Source organism: Gossypium hirsutum, chromosome A06 (genome assembly GCF_007990345.1).
Source record: "Gossypium hirsutum isolate 1008001.06 chromosome A06, Gossypium_hirsutum_v2.1, whole genome shotgun sequence".
Classification (NCBI taxonomy): domain Eukaryota; kingdom Viridiplantae; phylum Streptophyta; class Magnoliopsida; order Malvales; family Malvaceae; genus Gossypium; species Gossypium hirsutum.
In genome coordinates this window covers 14,857,541-14,884,678 of record NC_053429.1, presented here as the reverse complement: position 1 = coordinate 14,884,678, position 27,138 = coordinate 14,857,541, and the positions used below count along the sequence as shown (strand labels likewise).

Sequence of the window (27,138 nt, the reverse complement as noted above, 5' to 3'; positions counted from 1 at the left end):
ACCCAAATTACAAGATTAGTGTAGTAGAGAATTTTTCAACCGCTTCCAAAGTTAATATCACACAGACCCAATGGTTCGGGGAATCACAGCAAGCGAGATGAGGGGAAAGGGAAAAGAGTTAGGGATTTCGGGGACGGGGGAATAGATTTAGGGAAAAAAAGTATGGGGAAAAAGGGGGATTTGGGGAAAATGTTAGGGAAATGACTATGGGGAAAAGAGGGGATTTGGGGAAAATATTAGGGATTTCGGGTTTGGGGAATTAGGGGAAGAAAGGGAAAAGAGTTAGGGATTTGGGATTTAGGAAAGGAAGAACCGAAATAGGGAAATGACTTAGCAAAAAACTAAACTGATTTTGGGTAAAGGAGATAAACTTCAGGGGAAAAAAAAAGGCGCCGTTTCAAATAAGGAGAATTTGTGGCGTTTTTAGCAAAGCGCCGCTAATGAGACCTTTTGCGGCGTTTTATGCGAAGCGCCGCTAATGCCACTTCTATCTACACTACAAAACGACGCCGTTCTAAATTAAAGTCGATTACAATTTGTGGTGTTTTCTATAAAAACGCCACTAATATTCATATGAAACAACGCCGTTTTACTTTAATGTACAATTAAAATTTGTGGCATTTTGTTAAAAACACCACCATTTCCTATCATTTGCGGCGTTTTATATATAAACGCCACTAAAACCTTTGATAATAAAAAATATTTTTTTTTAAAATTTGATCAAAATTTAAAACTATATATTTAGAATTTCTTCTAAATTATATCCAAATAATGTTACTGTAGTACAAAATATATATTTCATATATTTATATTAGGTGTATGCAATATATAAATTAATACACATTTTAAAATACATCAATATATTTTTATATTGAATAAATATAAATATTATGTATGCAATATATAAATTAATGAAATAAAAACATGATGCTATTTATATCAACAATTGTGTTAATATTTTACAAGACCTAGATCAAATTATAGTTCGTGTACACAATTGCACACTAAACCATTTTTCATCTTACCTATTTGGGATTTAACCCATTTTGATATATATTCTTTTAAAATAATAATTTATATATATTTATCTTATTTATATTTATCTTCTAAATTAAAATCCAAAATTATACTCTAAACCCTAAAACTATAAACCCTAACCCCTAAGCCCTAAACCCATCCCTAAACCCTAAACCCTAAACCCTAAACCATATCCCCAAACTCTAAACCCCGAAACCGTTCACAGTAACCCTTACCATAAATCTTAGAACATAAACCCCAAACTATAAACTCTAAAATCCGTTAACCCTAAACCACAATCCTGGACATATTTTTTGGAATTCGTGTGGCCAATGTTAGTGTAGTACAAATTAAAACACATATGTTTATATTCTTATATTAAATAATATCGGTATAGTATAAAATGGCATGAATCTCAATAAAATCCAAATGTTCTTCAGTTCCAATAGTATCATTTACTTGAAGCCTAAACCTAAACTTACACCCTAAATATATACAATCTTAATAATTTATTAATTATAATTACAAGGGACAAAAGTAATTAAAATAGAATCTTAATGCTTACCAAAACCCTAAAATAATTTAATTTTTTATCATTAATCATAACCTCTAATCCCTAATAGCATAACCCCTAAAACCATAAACATTAATATTAATTCGACCCTAGCTAATATACCTAAAACACAGTAAACCCCAAAACTCATACTCTAAAACATAAACCCATAACCTAAAATAATTAACATTATATCATAAACCCTAAAACTCTAAATTAACCATAGTCATTAAACCTAAAATTCATAACATTAAACATTAAAATAACATATTTTTTTGCGGCGCTTTTTAAAATGCCCCTATAGCTCACTAAAAGACGACGTCGTTTTTCTCAAAACTTTTGCGACGTTTTTAAACAACCCCCGCTAATGCTTCACCTATTGTGGCATTTTAGAAAAAAAACGCCGCTAATTCTTGATATATTGCGACGTTTACAGAAAGCGCCGCTAACACCTCTATAGCTCACCAATGCACGACGTCGTATTTCTCAAAACTTTTGTGGCGTTTTTAGACAACCGCCGCTAATGCTTCACCTATTGTGGCGTTTTATAAAAACGCCGCTAATTCTTGATATATTGCGGTATTTTCAGGAAGCGCCGCTAATGCCTATATAGCTGAGCAATACACGGCGTCGTTTTCCTCAACACTTTTGTTTTACAAAACCGCCGCTAATAGTCCCCTTTAGCGGCGTTTTTTTAGAAGCGCCACTATACCTCTAACCTTTAGCGGCGTTTGTATTCAACTGCCACTAATGTAAATCTTTTACGATGTTTTTTGTCCAAAAGCTGCTGAAAGCGCCACTAAATGTCTATTTTACTGTAGTGAAGCCAAAAGAGAGGCTCGGGTTTCTTGGAAAAAAACTATGAGTAAGTCAGAATCATTTGCTTCTAAGAAGTTAAGGAAGTATTATGATCATGTGACCACCTCTACGGGATATTCTGGTAGAGAGCGGGGCTCTCAACGTTCTAACCCAAGGTCTTCATCTCTATCTGTGACCAGTGTGGGTAGTGTTGGTAACCCCAAACCAAAATGTAAACATTGTAACAAATTTCATCATGGGGAATGTCGGTCTAAAAGTGGAGCTTGTTATAGATGTGGTTCACTTGAGCATTTTCTCAGAGATTGTCCAGAAAGAGTTGAAAAGGAGATAGAACCAGCTTCAAAACTGAGTAATCCTATCTCGAGAGGTAGACCACCTCGCCATCCCGATAATGTTGGTGGTAGTCGAGGTACTATTAAGGATACATCAGTTAGAACAGAGGCACGAGCACCTGTAAGGACATATGCTATTCGTGCTAGAGAAGATGCCTATGCGCCAGATGTCATTACTGGTACATTTCTCTACTTGATACTGATATTACTGCATTGATTGATCCTGGTTCCACACATTCATACATATGCACGAACCTAGTGTTTGTTAAAAATTTACCTGTTGAATTCACTAAATTTGTGGTTAAAGTTTCAAACCCCTGGACCAGTGTGTTATGGTGGATAAAGTCTATAAAAACTGTCCCGTTGATAGTAAAAGGTTATTGATTTTTGACTGACTTGATGTTATTTCCCTTTGATGAATTTGATGTGATCTTGGGGCTGGATTGGTTAACCCAATATGATACAATGGTGAACTGTAAACAAAAATATATTGTATTGAAATGTGAGAATGGTAAATTACTTTATGTAGAATCTGATAAACTGGATGGATTACCTAATATGATTTCAGTAAGGTCAGCACAGAAATATTTTAGAAAAGGTTATGATGCTTATCTTGCATATGTGTTGGATACTAAAGTATCTGATCAAAGATTCAGTCAATATCGGTTGTATATGAATTTGCTGATGTATTCCCAGAAGAATTACCTGGTTTACCACCGATTAGAGAAGTAGAATTCTCTATAGATCATGTTCCGGGTACAACACCTATAGCTATAACACCTTACAGAATGACTCTTACTAAATTGAAAGAGCTGAAAGTACAGTTGCAAAAATTGAATGACAGAGGTTTTGCTCAACCTAGTTTCTCACCTTGGGGTGCGTCGGTTCTATTTGTAAAGAAGAAGGATAGAACATTAAGGTTGTGCATTGATTATAGACAGCTCAACAAAGTTACAATAAAGAACAAGTATCCATTGCCTTGAATCAATGACTTGTTTGACTAGTTAAAATGTATCACTGTATTTTCAAATATTGATCTCTGTTTTGGTTACTATCAATTATGGGTAAAAGAATCAAATGTACCAATGACAACTTTTAGAACCAGGTATGGGCACTATGAGTTTCTTGTGATGCCATTTGACTTGAAAAATGCACCTGCAGTGTTTATGGATTTGATGAACAGAATTTTCAGCCCGTATTTAGACAGGTTTGTGGTGGTATTTATAAATGATATTTTGGTTTAGTCTAGGAATGAAAATGAACATGCTGAGCATTTGAGAATAGTGTTGCAAACTCTGCGAGAGAAAAAATTGTACGCCAAATTCAGTAAATGTAAATTTTGGCAACGGGAAGTTAGTTTTCTTGGGCATATAGTATCTGCTGAAGGTGTCAGAGTAGACCCAAATAAAATTTCAGCCATTGTTAATTGGAAGCCACAAAAGAATGTGTCTAAAGTCAAGTTTTCTGGGACTAGCTGGTTATTATCGGAGATTTGTAAAATGTTTTTCAATGATAGCTTCTCCGATGACTCGTTTGCTACAAAGAAATGTAACGTTCGATTGGATTGACAAATGCCAGAAGAGCTTTGACAGATTAAAGGCTTTATTGACAGAAGCACCTGTATTAGTCCAGCCTGGATTGTGTAAGGAATTTATAGTTTACAGTGATGCGTCATTGAATGGTTTAGGCTGTGTTTTGATGCAAGATGGTAAGGTAGTAGCCTATTCTTCACGACAGCCAAAGCCACATGAAAAGAACTACCCGACACACAATCTTGAATTGGCGACCATAGTGTTTGCATTGAAAATCTGGCGGCATTTCTTATTTGGTGAAAAATGTCACATATTCACTGATCATTAAAGTTTGAAATATTTGATGCCACGAAAAGATTTGTTTGAGATAGTGCAGATGGCTTGAGTTATTGAAAGATTATGATCTTGTTATTGACTACTATTTGGGAAAAGCCAACGTAATGGCGGATGCTTTGAGCAGAAAATCCCTGTGTACTTTACGAGCAATGAATACCTGATTATCGTTGTCTGATGATGGTTCAATCATAGCTGAGTTGAAAGCTAGACCAATGTTTTTGCGACAGATTTCTGAAGCTCAGAAAAATGATAATAAGTTGCAAGAAAAATGGATACAAAGTGAATCGACTTCTGACTCAGAATTTCAAATTGGGACTGATGGTTGTTTGTTATTCAGAGGCAGAGTATGTGTACTGAAAAGTTCAGAATTGGTACAAAAGATTTTGAATGAAGCTCACAATGGTAACATGTCTGTACATCCTGATATTAATAAAATGTATAATGATCTGAAAAAGATGTACTGGTGGCTGGGAATAGAACGAGATATTTTTGAGTTTGTATCTAAATGTTTGATATGTTAGCAAGTGCAAGCTGAACATCAGTTGCCTTCTGGACTACTGTAGCCAGTTACGATACTATAATGGAAATGAGAAAGAATTACTATGGACTTTGTAACGGGATTACCCCTATCTCCAGGGAAGAAAGATACCATTTGGGTAATCTTTGATCGGTTGATAAAGTCTACACACTTTATTCCAGTACGTATGGATTATTCCTTGGATAGATTGGCTAAATTATATGTTTCTGAGATTGTCAGATTGCATGGAGTGCCTGTGTCCATTATTTTAGATAGAGATCCTCGGTTTACATCTCAATTCTGGAGCAAATTGCAAGAAGCTCTGGGTACTCAGTTACATTTTAGCATTGCATTTCATCCCCAGACAGATGGTCGATTTGAACGGGTAATACTAATCTTGGAAGATATGATTCGATGTTGTGTACTTGAGTTTGAAGGTAACTAGGAAATGTATTTGCCTTTGGTTGAATTTGCTTATAATAACAGTTATCAGTCTAATATTAAAATGGCATCGTATGAAGCTTTGTATGGACGCAAATGTAGAACTCCATTGTATTAGACAGAACTCAGTGAGAAAACGTTACATGGAGTTGACTTGGTCCGAGAGACTGAGGAAAAAGTGAAGGTAATTTGATACAGCTTGAAAGTAGAATCTGATCGTCAAAAGTCCTACGCTGATTTGAAACGAAAAGAAATAGAATTTCAAGTCGGTGACAAAGTATTCTTAAAAGTGTCGCCTTGGAAGAAATTTCTCTGGTTTAGCCGCAAAGGAAAACTAAGTCCACGGTGCATTAGACCATATAAGATTACAGAAAGAATTGGACCGGTTGCTTATCAGTTAGCTTTACCAATAGAACTTGATCGGATTTATAATGTTTTTCACGTGTCTAAGCTACGGTGGTATCGATCCGATCATTCACATGTTATCTCTCTGAAAGCGATAGAGGTTCAGCTTGATATGACATATAGTGAAAACCAATCAAAATTTTACCTCGGGAAACAAAAGAGTTAAGAAATAAGAAGGTAGCGCTAGTAAAAGTTCTTTGGCAACTACATGGTATGGAAGAAGCCACTTGCGAACTGGAGGATACTATGAGGAAGCAATACCAGAATCTTTTTACTGGTAAGGTTTTCGAGGACGAAAATCCTTAAAGGGGGAGAGTTGTAATAGCCCATTTTCAGTGAAATTGGAATAGTGGTTTCGGGACCACAAATCTGATTCGAAAATAAGGTTTATTTTTATTTCATTATATGGTCCGTGTTATAATAGGCATGTCGTGTGAAAATGCTGATATGAAAATTTTATCCACTAAGTGTTTAATTACGAGAAGGACTAAATTGCATAAAATGTAAAAGTTGAATTCTAGTAGCTATAAGGATCAAATAGCTATGGAAATCAAAACTAGAGGTCATTATATGGTAATTGGACCATTAAAAAAAGTATGTAGATTTTTCTTGGTGACTCATCCATGGAAATATAGAAAAAGGGCAAGGATTAAATTGGAAATAGCAAAATACTTAATTAATTAAAAGATGAAAAGAAAATATATCATCTTATTTTTATCATCTTCAACCTAAAAACACATGGAAACAGTAAGTGAGAGAAAAGAAACTTTCAAGGCTTAATTGTGTAAGTTTCCTTGTCATGTTTTTAATAATATTGATATTTTTGAAACCAGGATAGCTTAATCTCTCTATTTGAGGGATTAATTTGAAAAGTTATCAAGGTATGAAAAATGGGTCATGGATGTATATGCTGGAAATTAGAAATTTATGGTAGAAAATGAAAGATTATTGATAGATAAACAACTTTTACAAAGTGATTTTTGATGAAATCATGATTAAAGGACTAAAATGTGAACTTGTGAAACTGAAGAAAAATTCTAAAATTTTATGAATACATGTGCTAAAAATTTTGTAATGGGATTTTGGATAGGCTTGGAATAGAGAGTAAATTGCGCAAGTTTCATTTTCTGAGCCTAGGAATGAAATCAAAATTTATGGAAAAGTTAGGGACAAAATGGTTAGGGACAAAATGGTAATTTTGCCTAAGATGTAGATTAAGTCCATTTAAATATGAAATGTGTGAAATTGATGGTTAAATTCATTTATATAGATTCAGATAACACTAATTCGAGGTTAGATCGAGAAAAAGAAAATGTTTCGGATTAGTAGATTTCTAACTTGAACAAGTGTCGAGATAAGTTAGTGTAACTTAATCGGGCATGTAAATATGTTTAATTGAATGTTTTGATTGTATGAAATGTTATTATCATTTGATGTGAATTATTTGATTTTTATAAAGAAAAATTGAATACATGCTTGAAATGATGAAAAAGGGTTAAGTCCCGATTGAATATTGTATTCCGATGAATATATACGCTTTCCCGAAATGAATGGGGTCCTGTATTTGTTGTGGACGGGATTTAGCTCGGACGAGAAATCCTATTGACCTTGTTAAAGAAAGGATTTAGCCCGGACGGGTAATCCTAATACCTTTCGAGTATACGTTACGATTAGGGTTTTGCCTGGACTAGTAATCCTAATTGAGCTTTTTTGGGCTTACATTATATAAAGGATTTAGCCTGGACTGGTAATCCTGTTATACGATATGTGGCTCGAGAGTGCGTTTCTTAATTAAGTGCCATAGTAGGTACCCTCGAATAAGAATTGACGGATTATTGAATCGTACACCCTGAGTGTACTACTTGAGTATCCATCGGAATTTCAATGATTCAATGAACATAAAACTCTTGACATGACATGAGAATTATAAGATGAAATGATAATGACTTGAAAAGAAATATTGCATGATGAGCTCATCTATGTTTACTTGATTGTTATGAGGATTTTTGGTGACTAACATGTTTGATTGAATGTATGTGTTTAGGCAATATTGCTAATGGATGGAAAACATGATTTAGTATGCTTAGATTTAAATAACGGGATTGGTAAGTTTAGTTTCCGTTATGCGAACTTACTAATGCTTACTCCGTTTTATTTTCCCTGTTTTATAGTGCTTGGAAACTCGAGAAGGTTGGAAGATTATTGGAGTATCGTCACACTATCAACTAGTCATTTTGAGTATACTTAGTAAAATCATTTTGGTATAATGGCATGCATAGGACAACTTGAACAATAGTGGCTTGAAATGTTTTGTTGTAACCTAACCATTAGAATGGCTACTGATGGTTCATTTTGGTATGACTAAGTAGATTATTATGATATATATATATACATGTGTTATGTTAAGAATATGTGATCCAATGTTGTGAATTCCTAAGTTAAACTAAGTTAAGGTTGTGATCATGTTTGCTTGTAGTGATATGCCTTGTGAATGATGAAATTTGCTTAAGTTGAATGCTTGGATTGGTTGGTATTGGATGTGTGTTTCAAGTGCAAGTCATGGGTGAAATTTTGGGTGAGAAATGAAGCTAGAAATGACTTCATTTTGTCCACACGGGTAAACACATGGGCGTGTGTCTGGACCGTGTGTAACACACGGCCTAATAACATGGGCATGTGGTTAGGCTGTGTGTCCCTTGCACCTTAATTTTGAGAAACAGAATGTTTAGAATTGAGCACACGGGCAGAGACACAAGCGTGTGCCTCAGCCATCTGTGTTACACGGCCTAAAACATAGACATGTGTCTTGGCCGTGTGAAACCTGCACTTAATTTTGAATGGAATTAATTAACCATACGACCTAACACATGGGTGTGTGGCATGGCCACTTGTGCAAGTGAGAGAGTTACACGTGGTCGAACACGGCCTCCAATACTAACGTGTCCCAAGGTTACATGGGTGTGTCCCTTGGACCATACGGGCGTATGAACCTTACATCTTTGAAAAATTAAGTCCTGGCTCGATTCTAATGCTCGTATTGGGCCTCGAGGGCCCAATCAAGGGACGTTATGAATGATCTTGGTAAATGAATTGTAATTTACATAAGTTATTTGTAAATGTTTCTGAATGTTCTGGTAATACTCCGAAACCCTATTTTGATGATGGATACAGGTTAAGGGTGTTACCGGTTATTATACATGCTTTTCCTTCATCCTTTTCTTACCCGTTAAACCATCTAGAATTACATCGGATACTCAAGAGTACTCACACATAGTGTGCCTTTACATGTAATTGTAACCTTTCCTTTTCAATAGTGCTCGCACAAGTTATAAAATGGGTCTACTCATACAAGTTGTGGGTTGGAATGTTAGCTACACGTTACTACTCACACGAGTTGTGGAGAATCTACAAGATATGCAGGACCTCAGCAATCGGTAGGACATTCAAGACCAGCACCTGAAACCGTATAATCCTAATAACATGTCATTTGTGTCCTAAGAATTATTAAAGTTCAAACAGGATTACTTAACTATCAATTGTTCAAAACATTGTGATATATCAAAGTCTAATTTATATTCAACATATTATAACAAATAATCAAATCAAATTATAATTAATAAGATTATAATTCATACAAACTTGCCTCGATACCACGATTGTTTTAACAAAGTCGAAAACTAATCCAACACCTTAGTTTTGCCTCGATTTAAGTCCGGTTGTTGCATATCTTGATCTAAATAATAATTTCATTCAATTAAGTATCTCAGATAACCTCAATTATTCAATTAAATCTATAATTCATATTATCATGAAATTATAAAATTACCCCACCTATTTTAAGTTTTTCACAACTTAGTCCCTAAGTTCATAACTTGAAATTTAACCATTTTTAACCTAAACCCATGATAACCGATTCTTCCCTAAGCTTAAAATAATCTACATTTTTCCATTATTTCATACAATATACATGAAAATTTTCAATTAAGCAATTTAATCCCTAAACCTTACATTCATAAAAATCCTTTTAACAAATTATGGTCATTTAACAACCAAATTTAATTATCTTACACCTATCATCACAAACACATCAATTTCATTCATGGAAAGACCTCTAACCTTTAACTGTTTTGCAAATTAATCCCCAGGCTAAGTAGATTAATCTAAAACGAGTTCAAAAACATAAAAATTATTAAAAATGAAGCTCAAACACATACCATGCAATGAAACAAGTCTAGCTAAAACTTCAAACCCTTTCTTCAATGGTATTTTCGGTTGAAACAAGCAAAAAGGAAGAATATAATATCATTTTAGTGATTTATTTTAGGTTTATTTAATTAATTACAATTTTAACTTTGGCCAATAAACTTATAAAATAACCAAATCATGTCCATCATTGTCCACCACATTTATGAATGACATAATTACCATCAAAACCCATTAATAAATACTCCTAAAGCCATTTAATCCATGTAATTAATAGAAGCCATCTTTTGCATCTTTTTTAGTTTAGTCCTTTTTAACTAATTAACCAATTAAATTTCAAAATTTCATTAAGAAATTTTAATACGACTCTAATTTAACCCTATATATCTTAATAAATATTAAAATATTTACTCACTTGTTGGAATTGTGGTCCTAAAACCACGATTTCTAACACCATCGAAAACTGGTCGTTACATTTATAATTCAATCAACTGGAATTTATAATTAGTAAATCTTATTAGATGATAAATGTCACACCCCAAAATATATAAATATCATGCCTCAAAATATAGGAGGTTAGTTGTAATAAATAAATAAGAAATAAACCTTAGGCTTGATGGTTAAGTAACTTATATATTTCTTAGAGGTTCAAGGTTTAAACCATACCTATTCCATTTTTCTCTTTTTATTTTCAGCAACCTAGGATGAAAATCACATTAGAATAAACAATATTTAGAGTGAAAACATAACAAGAGTGAGTAGCAACCCAAATGGTAAAGGCTTTACACTTTCTCCTTTGGAAATTAGGTTCAAGTCATGCCAAATCTCCATTTCCATTTTATTTTCGACCAAAATTGGGTAATTTACCATGCAACTCTTAAAATTTGAAAACCCTAAATATTTAGTTCATCTTATCCTAATTACCCTACGGTTTTGATTTCTTTTCTAATTCATTTGAATTCTTCCTCTTTTCCTTTTAAATTTTTCTTTTCTTTTCTCCCCCATTTCTTTTCATCAAATTGGTTATTCCATTGCTAATTTTTTTAAATCAATCCTCGATAAATTGATTCTCTACTGATTGTTGAACTCATCATTGATAGCCTCTGTAATTTCATCAAGTTCGGTAAGTACATCTCATTCTAAAAGCAAAACGCCAAATTTTGTAGAATTTCTATCCGATATTAATCTTTCAAATCAATTAGTCAATCTATCATGGTTCTTAACAAATCTTTTGATAATCTTGATTAATTTTGACGAATCTTAAAATCAATTGTTAACTTGTGTATAAATGTCGTTTGAAGGACTCGATTTAGGAACTCCAGATCAAATTTGAACATGAAGGATATCACTTGAGACTCCGGTAATAGGTGTGTGTTCTTTTACAAGTAAATTGGGGCAAACTATGCCCCAAAGTAGGGTTACACGGCCATGTTGGCCACCCATGTGGACCATATGACCCCCCACACAGCCATGTCCCCTTGAAACCCTAAGTTTTTTTTATTCTCACACGATCTAAGACCCTTTACATGGCCATGTGTCCCTTGTTTTTCAAATTTTATGGTTTTGTCCTTATTTTTTAGATTTAAAAATTTTGCCCCTATTTTTCAGATTTTATAATTTTGTCCCCTACTTTATAAAATTTACAATTTTGACCTAGAATTTTTATGATTTGTTTAGATTAGTCCCTGTTTGATGAACTGTTTTAATGTTTAATTTGTGCAATTAAGCCTCTGATAACATAAAACATGTTAGAATACATGCCTTGCTCGATTAAATTAATAAGATATTTATACATGCATAAACTATGAATAGTATATATGACTGTTGTATATATATACTTGCGATCATATGAATGACATGCCCTATAGTAGTGTTAATTTGAATACATGAAAAGCATGATTTTGCTATTGATTTTCCATGTTTTAAATACATTAAATGATACGATATGTGATTTGTATTAAATATGCCGCATTGCATTGTATGGGATGGGATGATATGATCGGAGGAAGTCTGGTAGTTTGTCTGCAATAATCAGTTTTGTTGTGTACCCACAGTTGAAATCAAATTTCGTCTACAGGTATTGTTCTGTATCCACAGCCAAAGGAGATTCTAACTATAGGTTTATGCTGTAAAATCTCTACTCAAATGCATATTTCATTTGCAGGACTTTTTGCTGTGAGCCCACAGTCGAAAGCAGATTCTAACTGCTGGAACTTGTTGTGTGTCCACATCCAAATGACAGTTGTTATCTATAAACCAATAGTGGTTAATAAACCATAATTTATACATATTTTTATCCTATGCTTAGCACATTTATGGATGGTTTCTCCTTAGATTTGGTGAATTCGATGCTCTTAATTCTTTAATTTCATGTTTTATACTTAGGTGAGCATAAGAGAGTAAAAAGAACGAGAAATGGGCCAAAAACGGAGAAAATGAACCCACATGGGAAATCAACACAGCCTGGACTTCCTCACACAGTTAAGCCACACGGCTGTGTCCATTCGGTAGGATCGAAGCACGACTTACACGGGTAGACTACACGCCCGTGCCTATTTAACAGCCTTGACCACGGGCTGGAGCAATCGCACACGGGCGTGTCCCTGTCAAGCCGAAATATAGTCCTATTCGAAAAAAGGCCACTTTTGAGGACTCTTAGGCATTCCAAAGCCTATTTAAACACACCTGAGGAGGCACTTAGAACAGACACACGGAGTAGGAGGCAAGGAATTACTCAAGAGAAGCCGATTGATCCATCTCAGAAGCCAGATTCATCGTCAAGATTGAAGATCTCCCTTCAATTTCCATTAAGGGGTTTTGGGTTTTCTTTATGTTTTGTATTCATTACTCTTCTGAGATGTTTTCTTTTATAATTATGAACTAAACCCCCTAAATACTTAAGGGGAATGAAACCTAAGACGAATCTTGTTATTATTATCTGAATTGTATGATAAATATTTGACTTGTTCTTAATTATGTGTTCTTAATTCTTGTCTTAATATTCCAGGATATTGATTCAAGTTAGTGCGCTTATTCAGAGGAGAAAAAGTCCTTGTCTAAGCGTAAATTTGTCATAATTAAGCAGAGTTGATTGCACGCCTAGAGATAGGGTGACAAGATTTTGTCGGATTAGGGTGAAACCTAATAAGGGGATCCATAGATCGAGTTAATGCAACACTAGGGCGTTAATTAGAAAGAGATTTCAATTAATCAACCTAGGGTTAGACGTTATTAGTCTCGAGAGAGATAATAATATAAATTAGGGATTTCTACGGATCAAGTCAAATGAATAAATCGTCTGATTTAGAGTTAAATAACAATTGAAGTCTAGGTGGATTTTTCCTTGGGTATTATCTTAATCAATCGAGTTTTCCCAAATGCTTTTCCCCAATTTCTCTCTGTGCACTCTTAGTTTAGTTAATTAGTTTAGCTAAACAAATCCCTTAATTTTTAGGCTAGATAATAAAAAGAAAGTAATTACTAGTACTCTTGGTTCCTTTGGGTTTGACAATTCGGTCTTGCTAAAGCTATACTACTGTTCGATAGGTACACTTTCTTTCATCGTGATAATAGTTAGTTTCAAGAACGATTTATTATAAATTTTTAAAACCTGTCACGAATATCAGTTATCAAGTTTTTGGCGCCGTTACCGGGGAACTAAGATATTAGGAACACTCAATTTTTATTACTTTAGCCATTTCACTTTATTTTCAGTTTAATTTTTTATTTTCTTTTCTAATTTTTCTTTTATTTGCTCCTGGCAGGTTTTTATACTGTATGACTAGAAGAAACTCATCGGCACCATTGCTGTTTGATAGTGAGATCGATCGCACAGTTCGCAAAAATCGAAGAGAAATAAGGTAAAGATTAAGATACACAGAGGAAGAGCAAGAGGGCGATACTTTAACCACAACCGAGGAGATGGCTGAAAACCAGGAAAATCTGCTACCTAATGTGATTGTCGCTGATCTAGTAAATCTGAATCCTGCTCCGCGTACTATGTATGATTATGTTAAACCTTTTTTTACAGGAACTGAATCAAGCATAGTTAGGCCTGTTGTTGCTGCAAATAATTTTGAACTGAAACCTACACCATTTAAATGATCCAACAGTTTGTTCAGTTTGATGGTTTGCAGGACGAGGACCTAAACGCTTATTTGGCAAATTTCTTAGAGTTTTGACACTTTTAAAATCAATGGCATTTCTGATAATGCCATTCACCTTCAGTTTTTCCCTTTTTCATTGAGGAACAAAGCTAAACAATGGTTGAACTCATTACCACGAGGGTCAATCACTACTTGGGAACAAATGACCGAAAAATTTTTATTAAAATATTTTTCGCCCGCTAAAACAGCCAAATTACATAATGATATCTCCTCTTTTGTGCAGATAGATTTAGAAACACTCTATGATGCATGGGAGAGATACAAGGACCTTTTACGAAGATGCCCTCACCATGGGTTACCACTCTGGCTACAGGTTCAAACGTTTCACACTGGCCTGAATCCTTCGACTAGACAGATGATTGACGCAGCTACTGGAGGAACTATCAATAATATGACACCTGAGAATGCTTATGAATTTATAGAAGAGATGTCACTGAATAATTATCAATGGCAAGTCATGAGGACAAAACCAACAAAAACAACTGGCATTTTTAACGTCAATTCGGTCACCATGCTCTCTAATCAGGTAGAACTTTTGAATAGAAAAATTGACGGTTTTCTTGGTTCTTCTCAGGTTCACCCAGTAATGCAGTGCGAAGCAAGTGGATGTGGATCAAGCAATTTAGAATACCCACCCTATGGCTACAACATAGAGAACGAGCAGTTAAATTACATGGGTAATAATCCCCGATCTCAAAATAATCTTATAGTAACACTTACAATGCAGGTTGGAGGAACCACCCAAATTTTTCATGGGGAGGCCAAGGAAATCAGAGACCGCCACCACCTCCAGGCTTCCAACAACCACCCTACCAACAAGAGAAAAAGTCAAACCTTGAGGAGATGCTAACAAAATTCATCTCAGTGTCAGAAACTCATTTCAGCATGCCGAGACAGCACTTAAGAATCTACAAGCGTCGATCCAAGGGCTCGAAACTCAGATAGGACAGCTCGCCAAATTAATATATGAACGACCACAAGGTAGCCTACTGAGTAACACTGTATCTAACCCAAGGGAGCAGCGTAATGCAATTACCATTCAAGATGAGGAAGGGTTAGTTGCACTTGAACCAGAACCGAGGTAAGAAACTGTAGTAAGTAAAGGTAAAGGTGAGGTGGACCACAATGACCAAAAATAGGTAAGTAAAGAGTACAAATCACGTGTACCATATCCAAATGCGACAAGGAAAGACCATTCAGACAAACAATTTAGTAAATTCCTTAAACTTTTAAAAAAATTACATATTAACTTACCATTTATTGAAGCTCTTTCGCAGATGCTGAACACAGTCAAATTTTTAAAGGAGCTTTTAGCAAATAAGCAGAAGTTAGATGAGGCATCGCATGTGGAGTTAAATGCAGTTTGCTTAGCCGTACTACAGAATAAGCTGGCCAAAAAATTGAAGGATCCAGGGAGTTTTACGATTCCTTATTTAATTGGTAGCTTAGATGTTAATAATGCTTTGGCTGATTTAGGGGCTAATATCAATGGCATGCCTTATAAAATGTTTAAACAACTAGGTCTTTGGAAACCCAAACAAACTAGGATGAGCATTTAATTGGCCGATAAAACTATTAGATTTTCTAGGGGTATTATTGAAGACGTATTCATTAAAATTGACAAATTTATATTCCTATTTGATTTTGTTGTTCTAGACATAGAGGAGGATAGTAACGTGCTTTTAATTTTAGGAAGGCCCTTTTTAGCAACTGCCAAAACTATAATTGATGTTGGTATAGGTAAACTCACACTTCGTGTGGGAGACAAAACAATCACCCTTCAAGCTTGTAATTCGAATAACACATCGAAAATTGAAGGTGGTTGTATAAATCATACTATTAAAACTGACCATGTGGTGCAACCTACTTTGTAGGAAACAGGTTCAGAGAACACGCCTGAGCCATGTTCGAGTAACGACAAATGACCTATATATGAAGAACGAAGGCTACAAATCAAGGAACTAGATGAATGGCGGACACATAAACCGAGGACACACGATAAACTAAAACCACGCAATGACGAGCTCAATATCTCACCAAATCAACTTAAGGTTGGAGACAAAGTACTACTAGATGCAGCAGACCCTCGTATTGCCACTTTTGAACCTAACGGAGCAATCCCTCTTATGGTACTCAGTATTTTCCCATATGGTACAGTCGAGGTAATTCATCCCAAATTCGACACTTTTAAGGTAAACAGTACTCGTTTTAAACCTTATGTTGATAAATTAATAGCAGGGATGAGGAGTATAAACTCCTCGTACCACCATGACCATACAACAGAAAGGTAAGTCGATCTTAGACTATAAATAAGCACTTCTCGGAAGGCAACCTGAGCACTAACGATGTTAACTTCTTTAAAATTTTAGTTTTTGATATTTAATCAGTAACTAAGTCATTGAAACACAGGTTTTCTAATCCACACGGCCGGGCACACGGGGGTGCCTTAGGTCATGGCTACACCACGGGAGGAGACACGACCGTGCGATCGACCGTGTGAAAATAGGGCAAAATGTTTTTGTAACACGGGATGCGATAAGTTTCCACGATCGTGCGATGTGGCCATGGGCGAGTCTGTCAAACCAACACGGGCATGCAACACGCTCGTGTCTATAAACCATGGTTGATACTGCCCATCAACCGTGCTCAAGACTGATAAAATACCACGGGCGTGGACATCCATACATAGGCATGGGAGAAGCGAACGAAGCAGAACAAGGCCTTGTGCACCCACACGCTCAAGGAACACGGGCGTGGGCCAAATGCCAAACATGCCCAAATTTAAAAAATCGCAAAACACACAGGCAAAAATTAGGGCATACGGGCGTGCCCCACGACTGTGTAGCCTAAAATCTATACATACCCCTCACTATTCATCACCCCCTTCCCCAAAATCCCTAACCCTAGCCACTGCAACTTCACACGCCCTACCTGCCACGTCCGTGCAACGACCACAACACCACATTCGACGACCCAAAACTCCTACCTCTTGCGTTTGTTCACTTTTTTTCCCTTTATTCTCTTCATTCTTTTACTTATTTCATGATATTTTGTTTTATTTTGAGTAATTAATCATAGTTATAATGATAGAATACTTATGCTCTTTGTTAATAAATTTGTCATGTTAGTCAATACATTTTGCTACATTCATCCATTTTTCTTGTTTCCATAGATTTCATGCTTACCCACACCATATTTCATACTTATCAAACCTACATGCATTCATTCACTAGATATTTTTGTAGTCCTATTCATAGTAATGACTTAATATATCTGATTGAGTTATTTTTTTAGCATAGTTGTTCTTTAGTACATGACTTCTATGAAGTATCTCTATTTGTTTTATCATGCATTTTTTCCATGCTATTGTTAGAGAGTAATGCTGTTTTTATTTCATCTTTCCATTGTAAGTTTACTATGTCAACCTCGTGTGGTAGTTCAACCATATTATTAACAAATTCGGTCAATGGGATTCTAGAGAAAGAGACTTTGAAAGGCCTTCTTTTTCCCCTAATTATTTTTTGAGCTTCTGCCCTTTAATGCTTCCATTTCCTTTCCCCATGTTGATGCGCAAGTTAGAAGCAACCACCCGATGCGCCACTTCTTCTTTGGGCCTTGGTCACACATCCCTCTTACCCCCGGGGTTAACGTTCTCTTTAAAATGAATGGCTGAATGTTTGACTGAATCTAAAACCTCGTCTGTTGGGATCACTGTGACCTCCACAAAACCTCCGGCATGGGGCTACTAACTAAAACTAGGGGCGAGAATCGCGGGATAAGTCGTGTTGCGCATTCCCTTCAAGGCTTTCTCCTATTGCACTATGAAAGCCCTTGTATCTGTTAAGACGTTCGTCACTAGAGTCATCAGAGTAGTCGAATCCTGAGTCGCCCCTGAATTGTCGCTGCTAACCAGGTCAGATTTCCCCTTTCTGTAAACTGTAGGGACTGATTACAGCAGACCAACACTTACTTGAATGTTGTTTTCTATTCGGGACCCAATTTGTTCTTCACTTTGCGCTATGGGCCTTTTATTTTTGGCCTATTACTGTGACATAAACCCAGTTTATTCTTAGCCCCCACTAGGCCGTGCTGGCTTTGGAATATTCAAGCCAGGCCTACTGCTATCCTAACCCCTTCACCCAAAGACTGCACTCCCTTTTTTCCCAAGAGAACCTCTAGATCTGGCCTAATCTCCTTAGGTCCTGTTTTACTATTTCGGGTTTCCAAGGGCTGAAATCTTGTGCTGCCCTACGCCTTCTCCTTAGTGTCCCCGCTACTGACCCTTCCTCCTTTTGTCTAATGGTGATTCCTTTTTTCAAGTAGAATCCACGGGCCATAAACGCTTGTTGAGGGTCCAGCATTATCTAGTACAGGTACCTTCCTCGTACTCCCTTCCTCTATCGCAACCTCCCCTCCTACATTGATCTGTTTGTTCTTTGATTTGGGGAAAATATCTTGTGTATGCCCGTAGTACCCACAAGAAAAGCATACCATGGGAAGGTATTCGTATTCAATTCATTGCAATACCTCATTGATTAGGACATCAGAAACTAATGCTGTAACACCCCGTACCCGAGTCCGTTGCCGGAGTCGAACACGAGGTATTTACGAACTTATTTCATTAACTTACACAGTTCATTTTTTTTTATTTCCAGACAAGCTGGCTAACTGCATCACAGTCACTTTAAAAATCATATCTCGAGTTTCGAAGCTCGAAAACTGATTCCGTAAATTTTCACTGAAACTAGACTCATATATCCATCTACAAACTTGTTTCCAGAATTTTTTGATTGGGCCAATTAGTACAGTTTATTAGTTAAAGTCTCCCCTGTTTTAGGGTTCGACTGCTCTGACCTTCATGCATTACGACTTATATATCTCCCTGTACAGGGCTTCAATACTTATTCCGTTTGTTTCTAATGAAACTAGACTCAAAAAGGAATCTATACATATATGGAATGACTTCTAATTATCTTTGGTTAATTTATAGTGAATTTCCAAATTCAGATTAGGGGATCCAGAAATCGCTCTGGCCCTGTTCCACGGAAACTTAAATATCTCTTAAAATACGACTCATATGATCGTTTTGTTTCTTCCATATGAAAGTAGATTCATCAAGGTTAGATTACATAATTTATTCACTATTTAATTCCATTCCTAATATTTTTAGTGATTTTTCAAATTTACACCACTGCTGCTGTCAGCATCTGCCTTTAAGGTAGACTTTACCTATTTCATAGTTTCCATGATTCAACTACCCCTTTAGCATATATAGCACAAAATATGATCATGATTAACCATTCCAATGGCCAATCATTGCCAAGCATATCCACACCTCTCAATAACCATATACATACAAAATGATTATAATACTATGCTCAAAGTATATATAAGCCATTTTCGCATGGCTATCCAAATTTATACAAAACCAAAGGGTACATGACCAACAACAAAAAGGGTAGTCCTATACATGCCATTTTCAGAGTTCAACCAAAAGTGTACCAAAAGGGCTTTGATAGTGTGGACGACTTCGACTTTGACAATCCCGAGTCCGATAGCTGACGAACCAAAATCTATAAAACAGAGATTCAAAGAACGGAGTAAGCATTTAATGCTTAGTAAGTTTTGAGCAATGAAATTAGGCACAACTGAAGTATAGCATTCATATAACTAAACGGATAATTTCATATACACACATTCTCAAAATCATACCTACTTCACATTACCAACCCTTATACTCATACATAAGAGATCACTTAACCAAAAGCCGGAAGCTCATTAATCGTCTGAGCGAATACTATTAAAAAGGAATCAACTAATCCAATGCATATACGAAACATACCTCATTGTTGGGATTTTAGGAGCATATTAATTGAAATTATTACAGCAAGATCGCTCATTCCCAAACCAAATGCCTTCGGAATTTAGCCGGATATAGCTACTTGCTCAAATGCCTTCGAGACTTAGCCCGGTTATAGTAACTCGCACCATGCCTTCGGGACTTAGCCCAGATATAGTAACTCGCACAAATGACTTCGAGACTTAGCCCGGTTATAGTAACTTGCACCATGCCTTCGAGACTTAGCCCGAATATAGTAACTCGCACAAATGCCTTCGGGCTTAGCCCGGAATTAGTCACTAGCACAAATGCCTTCGGGACTTAGCCCGGTTATCATCCGAATATCCATGCACATATCAATAAATCATGACACATCTATATTTCATTTTCATAACTAGAATTCAAACACAAGTCACTTATCAAGCATTATCATTTTCGGCTCAATAGTTACATACAAACAGCATGATTTGGTTTGCTTTATGTCATGATCTCTATGCACATACGGCTACCCATCATACGTATAGACTAATTAACTCAACATATAATTCAAGTAGAATCATTATATCATCGTATATTTGTTATGCTTATACGTCATGACTTAATCAAATTGTAAACTAAGTTTCATTACTCGAAAACTTACCTCGGATGTTGTCTAACGATTTCGACGGCTATTCGATCACTTTTTCCTTCCCTTTATCGGATTTAGTTCCTCTTTTCTCTTGAGCTTAATTTAACAAATAAATTGATTTAATCATTTGAACATCAAAAAGAGAAACTCAAGGTACTTAACCCATATATACATTAGACATTAGAGTCACATATATATGAAATCATGAATCAACTCAACATATTAGCCCACACTCTCTTTTAGCCGATTATCTAAGCCAAGATAAAAGCATCAATGTGCTTGCCTCTAACCGAATACATGCAACACCAATCTACCTCATGTGGCCGAATATGCATGTCTATGTTGAGGCCGATTATATGCTTAATACTTCCTACAAATATGGTTACTTGTATTGACTACATACCATTTTGTTTCAAGTTCAAAACTCGGCTAATACACATATATACACTAGTAATCAAATACTAACATTTGCACTTCACCTTACTACCAATTCTCATCTACTTCCTACCATGGCCAAATGCATCAAGACACCATACCATTTCAATTTTGGTCATGGGTTAAACAAAGAACTTAATGTCTAACTCAAAAATGCTAAAAAGAAAATCCAAGAGTCATCAATCACCATCACATGTATCATTACAAAGCTTCACACTTAGCATGCAAATGACATCAACACAAGTCCACCTTAGCCGAAACTTAACTCATCTTCATGCCTCATCACCACAACATCAAACACCAACCAAGAAGACCACACCCATGGCCGAATATCATCTCCATCTCATAGCAAAGATTTGAACCATGGGCTAGGTAGAACTCAAGCTAACAACTAAAAATATGCATGAATCTCATGGAACAACATCAACATACCTTAGTCTAGTGAACCACCATAGCCTATTTTCTCCAAGCTCTTTCCCTTCTTTTTCTTTCTTCTATTCGGCCAAGTTGAACAACATGAGAACTTTTTCTTTTTTTTTTCTTTCTTCATCATTTTCCTTTTCATTATTTTATTACCATGCTCCTTATTTTATCATTCCTCCCATAAAACACTAACATAACATGTTTATGACATGTTTTACCCATCACATTTTGTCTATCCTCAATGTCATGGCCGGCCACTACTAATTAAGTGGGGAAATTGACATGCAAGTCCACTCTTTTTAATTACATGCACTAATAGATCCTTATAGATTAACCTATCACATTTCACAAGTGTCACACATAAGTCCTATTAACTAAATTCACATGCAATTAACTAAATCGAAGCTTAAAACTTTCACGCATTCATATTCACATATTTTAGACAATAATTATCATATTCAAATAATTTGGTGACTCGGTTTAGTGGTCTCGAAATCGCTTTCCGACTAGGGTCACTTTAGGGCTGTCACAACTCTCCCCCATTTAAGAAATTTTCGTCCCCGAAAATCTTACCGGTAAATAGGTTTGGGTATCGTTCTTTCATAGAGTTCTCGGTCTCCCAAGTAGCTTCTTCCATCCCGTGTTTGAGCCATAACACTTTTACTAAAGGAACCTTTTTGTTTCGTAACTCTTTCACTTCACGAGCCAGGATACGAATCGGTTCTTCTTCATAACTCATATCAGGTTGAATTTCAACCTCTGATGGATTAATTATGTGCGATGGATCAGATCTATAACGTCGAAGCATCGAAACATGAAAGACGTCGTGAATCTTTTCAAGTTCAGGGGGAAAAATCAATCTATACGCAACTGGACTGACTCATTCGGATATTTCATATGGCCCGATGAACCTCGGACTCAATTTGCCCTTACGCCCAAATCTGAGTATCTTTTTCCAAGGTGAAACTTTAAGAAACACTTTATCTCCCACCTGATACTCAATGTCCTTTTGTTTGAAATCCGTGTATGACTTCTGACGATCTGATGCTGCCTTCAGACTTTCACGAATTATTTTTACTTTCTGCTCAGCATCTTTAACCAAATCAACTCCGAAAATTTTACTTTCACCGAGCTCGGTCCAAAACAATGGTGTACGGCATTTTCGACCATACAAAGCCTCGTAAGGCGCCATCTTAATGCTTGACTGAAAACTATTATTGTAAGCGAACTCAATCAAAGGTAGATATCGTTCCCATGAACCACTAAACTCAAGGATGCAGCATCTCAACATATCCTCGAGTATCTGAATTATCCGCTCGGATTGACCATCGGTTTGGGGATGAAAAGCGGTGCTAAAATGCAACTTGGTACCCAAAGCTTCTTGCAATTTCTTCCAAAATCGCGAGGTGAATCTCGGATCTCTATCCGACACAATAGAAATATGTACCCCGTGTAATCTCACAATCTGAGAAACATACAATTCAGCTAGTTTATCCAATGAAAAATTCGTGCGTACGGGGATAAAGTGAGCCAACTTAGTCAGTCTATCAACAACAACCCAAATTGCATCCTTCTTACTTGCCGACACTGGCAACCCAGATACAAAATCCATCGTGACTCGATCCCATTTCCATTCAGGTATCATGATCGGCTGAAGTAAACCCGTAGGCACTTGATGTTCCGCCTTCACTTGCTGACATACTAAGCACTTCGAAACAAAATCGGAAATGTCTCGTTTCATACCATGCCACCAAAATTGACGTCTCAGATCGTTGTACATTTTCGTACTCCCCGGTGAATTGACATTCGGCTACAATGAGCTTCGTTCAGAATCATCGAAATAAGTTCTGAATTTCTTGGAACACATAAACAACTTCTGAACCTCAAACAATCGTCATCATCAATTTGAAACTCTGATTCCATATTCGAAACACATTCAGCCCATTTTGCAACCAGTTCATCATCGACTTTTTGAGCTTCACGAATTTGATGAATCAACAATGGTTTGACCTTTAATTCTGCCACTAACACATTGTCGAATAGAACAGACAAGTGTACATTCATCGCTCGTAAAGCAAACAGTGATTTACGACTTAAGGCATTCGCAACCACATTAGCCTTTCCCGGGTGATAGTCAATGACAAGCTCATAATCTTTCAACAACTCTAGCCAACGTCTTTGTCGCAGATTCAAGTCTCTTTGAGTCATCAAATATTTGAGACTTTTGTGATCCGAATATACATGGCACTTCTCACCAAATAAGTAATGTCGCCATATTTTCAAAGCGAACACGATGGCAGCTAGTTCAAGATCATGGGTCGGATAATTTTTCTCATGTGGCTTCAGTTGTCTCGACGCATAAGCTACAACTCGACCCTCTTGCATCAATACGCAACCCAACCCAAGTAGGGATGCATCACTATAAATGACAAACTCTTTGCCTGATTCGGGCTGCACTAGTACTGGAGCTTCAGTCAAACAAGTTTTCAGTTGATCGAAACTTTTCTGACACTTTTCTGTCCATTCAAACTTAACATCTTTCTGAAGTAGTTTCGTCATTGGTGTGGCTATCATTGAGAAACCCTTTACAAAGCGTCTGTAGTAACTGGCAAGTCCCAAAAAGCTCCAAACTTCAGTAATATTTCTCGGAGGCTTCCAGTTAAGTATGGCCGAAATTTTGTTCGGATCAACTCGAATACCCGATGCAGATACCACATGACCTAAGAAGCTAACCTCTCTTAACCAGAACTCACACTTACTGAACTTAGCATATAACTGCTTATCCCGTAAAATTTGCAACACTAATCCTAGGTGTTCAGCATGACCGGTTTCATTTCTCGAATAGACCAAAATATCATCGATAAACACAACTACAAACCGATCCAAATACGGTCTGAAGATCCGATTCATCAAATCCATAAATACCGCGGGGGCATTAGTGAGCCCAAACGGCATCACTAAGAATTCGTAGTGACCGTATCTCGTTCTGAAAGAGTTTTGGGTATATCCGAATCTCGAATTCGCAACTGATAATAACCCGATCTCAAATCTATCTTTGAAAACACTGAGGCTCCTTTTAGTTGATCAAACAAATCGTCAATGCGTGATATCGGATATTTATTCTTTATTGTCACCTTATTCAGCTGACGATAGTCGATGCACAACCTCATGGTTCCGTCCTTCTTTTTCACAAACAATACTGGTGCACCCCAAGGTGAGAAACTTGGTCGAGCGAAACCTCTATCCGTCAACTCTTGCAATTGAGCTTTCAACTCTTTTAACTCAGTTGGTGCCATACGATACGGAGCTATCGAAATCGGTGTAGTCCCAGGTACAAGCTCAATACCAAACTCTACCTCCCGAACAGGTGGTAAACCCGGTAATTCTTCGGGAAAAACATCTGGGTATTCACAAACCACTGGCACAAATTCAGGCTTCTTTTCTAACTCTTTGTCATGAAGTACATACGCAAGGTATGCTTCACACCCCTTTCTTACATATTTCTGAGCCAACATCGATGATATTACAACTGGCAACCTATTCAAGTCAGTAGACTCAACTCGGATTATCTCGTTATTTATACACCTCAAATCGATGGTTTTTCTTTTGCAATTTACAATTGCATCATGTACGGTCAACCAATCCATACCGAGGATAACATCAAATTCATCAAACGGTAAAAGCATCAAATCGACCAGAAAACAGGAACCTCGGATTTCTAGGGGACATTTCTTGCACACTTTATCGACAAGCATGTAACGACCCAAAGGATTTGACACCCGAATTAAAAACTCAGTAGACTTAACAGGTAGAGTCTTACTGGATACTAAGGTTTCACATATATAAGAATGAGTAGAACCAGGGTCAATCAAAGCAATCACATTAGTATCAAAGAGAGTAAAAGTACCGGTAATAACATCTGGCGAGGAAGCATCCTCGCTTGCGCGTATAGCGTAAGCTCTAGCAGGAGCACGAGCCTCAGATCTGGTTGTAGCATCTCTAGATCCTCTCTGACCGCCACTAGCATTGCCCGTATTCCTAGATGGTCTACCCCGAGCAGTAGTAGCACCAGGTTTCCCACTCTGATTTACATTATGTTCAGACAATCTCGGGCAATCTTTAATAAAGTGGTTAGCAGATCCGCACTTGTAACAGGAGTGGTCATGGAATCTACAACTCCCCGAATGCCATTTACCACAATACTGACACTCCGTTCTGTCTCGACGATCATTTCCAACACTGGCGACCGAAGTGACTCGTGCACTCACAGGGGGTCGATCACGATCTTGTCTAGAAAAACCCGAAGTGTCTCTAGATCGGCCTAAATTATCTCTAAATTTCTTCGATGACTATTGAAAGGGCCTCCCCGAAGACCTCTTACGAAACTCCTTTGCTCCCATATCAGCTTTTCTTTTCTCCATATTGAGCTCCTTGGCTTTGCAAGCTCGCTCAACAAGTACCACAAATTCTCGGATTTCCAAAATGCCAACATACAACTTTATATCATCATTCAGTCCATCCTCAAAACGTTTACACATCACGACTTCTGAAGAAATGCATTCTCGAGTGTACCGGCTAAGCCTTACAAACTTTCGTTCGTAATCGGTAACCGACATGGAACCTTGTTTAAGTTTAAGAAATTCCTTCTGTTTTTGATCCATGAATCTCTGACTGATATAATTTTTCCGAAACTCGGTTTGGAAAAACTCCCAAGTTACTTGCTCTCTGGGCACAACAGAAGTCAACGTATTCCACCAATAGTAGGCAGAATCACGTAGCAAGAAGATAGTACACTTTAGGCACCATCGGGTGTGCAAGACAGCTCATCGAGTACCCGAATAGTGTTGTCCAACCAAAATTCAGCTTGCTCGGCATCATCGCTGTCTGTAGCTTTAAATTCAGTAGCCCCGTGTTTTCGAATTCTGTCAACTGGGGGCTTATTTGACCTTATTTGGTCAGTTGCCGGAGGTATTGTAGGTGCGAGGGTGGTATTAGTCGGGAATGGAGGTTGTGGAACAGTCGTATTAGTTCGAATGTATTGGTTGAACCAATCATTCATCACGCTATAAAAAGCTTGTCTAGCTTCATCATTCGGATTACTAGCAATAGGTTGAGAGTCCACCGGCGCTGTCACTTGTGCGGGAGCAGGCGCTACACTCTCAAGATCATCAGCTACCACTCTGTTGGGATCGGTATCCATTACTATAAATAAACACATTTTCAATTGTCAGAAATCACCACACTATCAAATAATCATATAATGGCATGTATAGCTAGACCCAAACGTATTACGGTAGTCCTAGAATCGACTAAACCGTAGCTCTGATACCAATAAAATTGTAACACCCCGTACCGGAGACCGTTTCCGGAGTCGAACACGAGGTATTTACAGACTTATTTCATTGACTTACACAGTTCATTTTTTTTATTTCCAGACAAGCTGGCTAACTGCATCACAGTCACTTTAAAAATCATATCTCGAGTTCCGAAGC

The 27,138-nt window shown here is 36.8% G+C and overlaps 1 non-coding gene across 1 annotated transcript; it reads right to left on the bottom strand.

The window, feature by feature from the left end:
* Positions 1 to 14,512: 14,512 nt before the first annotated feature.
* On the bottom strand, positions 14,513 to 14,618 carry LOC121231512 (small nucleolar RNA R71). The gene has a single exon (XR_005929570.1). It is a non-coding gene; the product is annotated as a small nucleolar RNA R71 (small nucleolar RNA).
* Between the last annotated feature and the right edge of the window lie 12,520 nt (positions 14,619 to 27,138).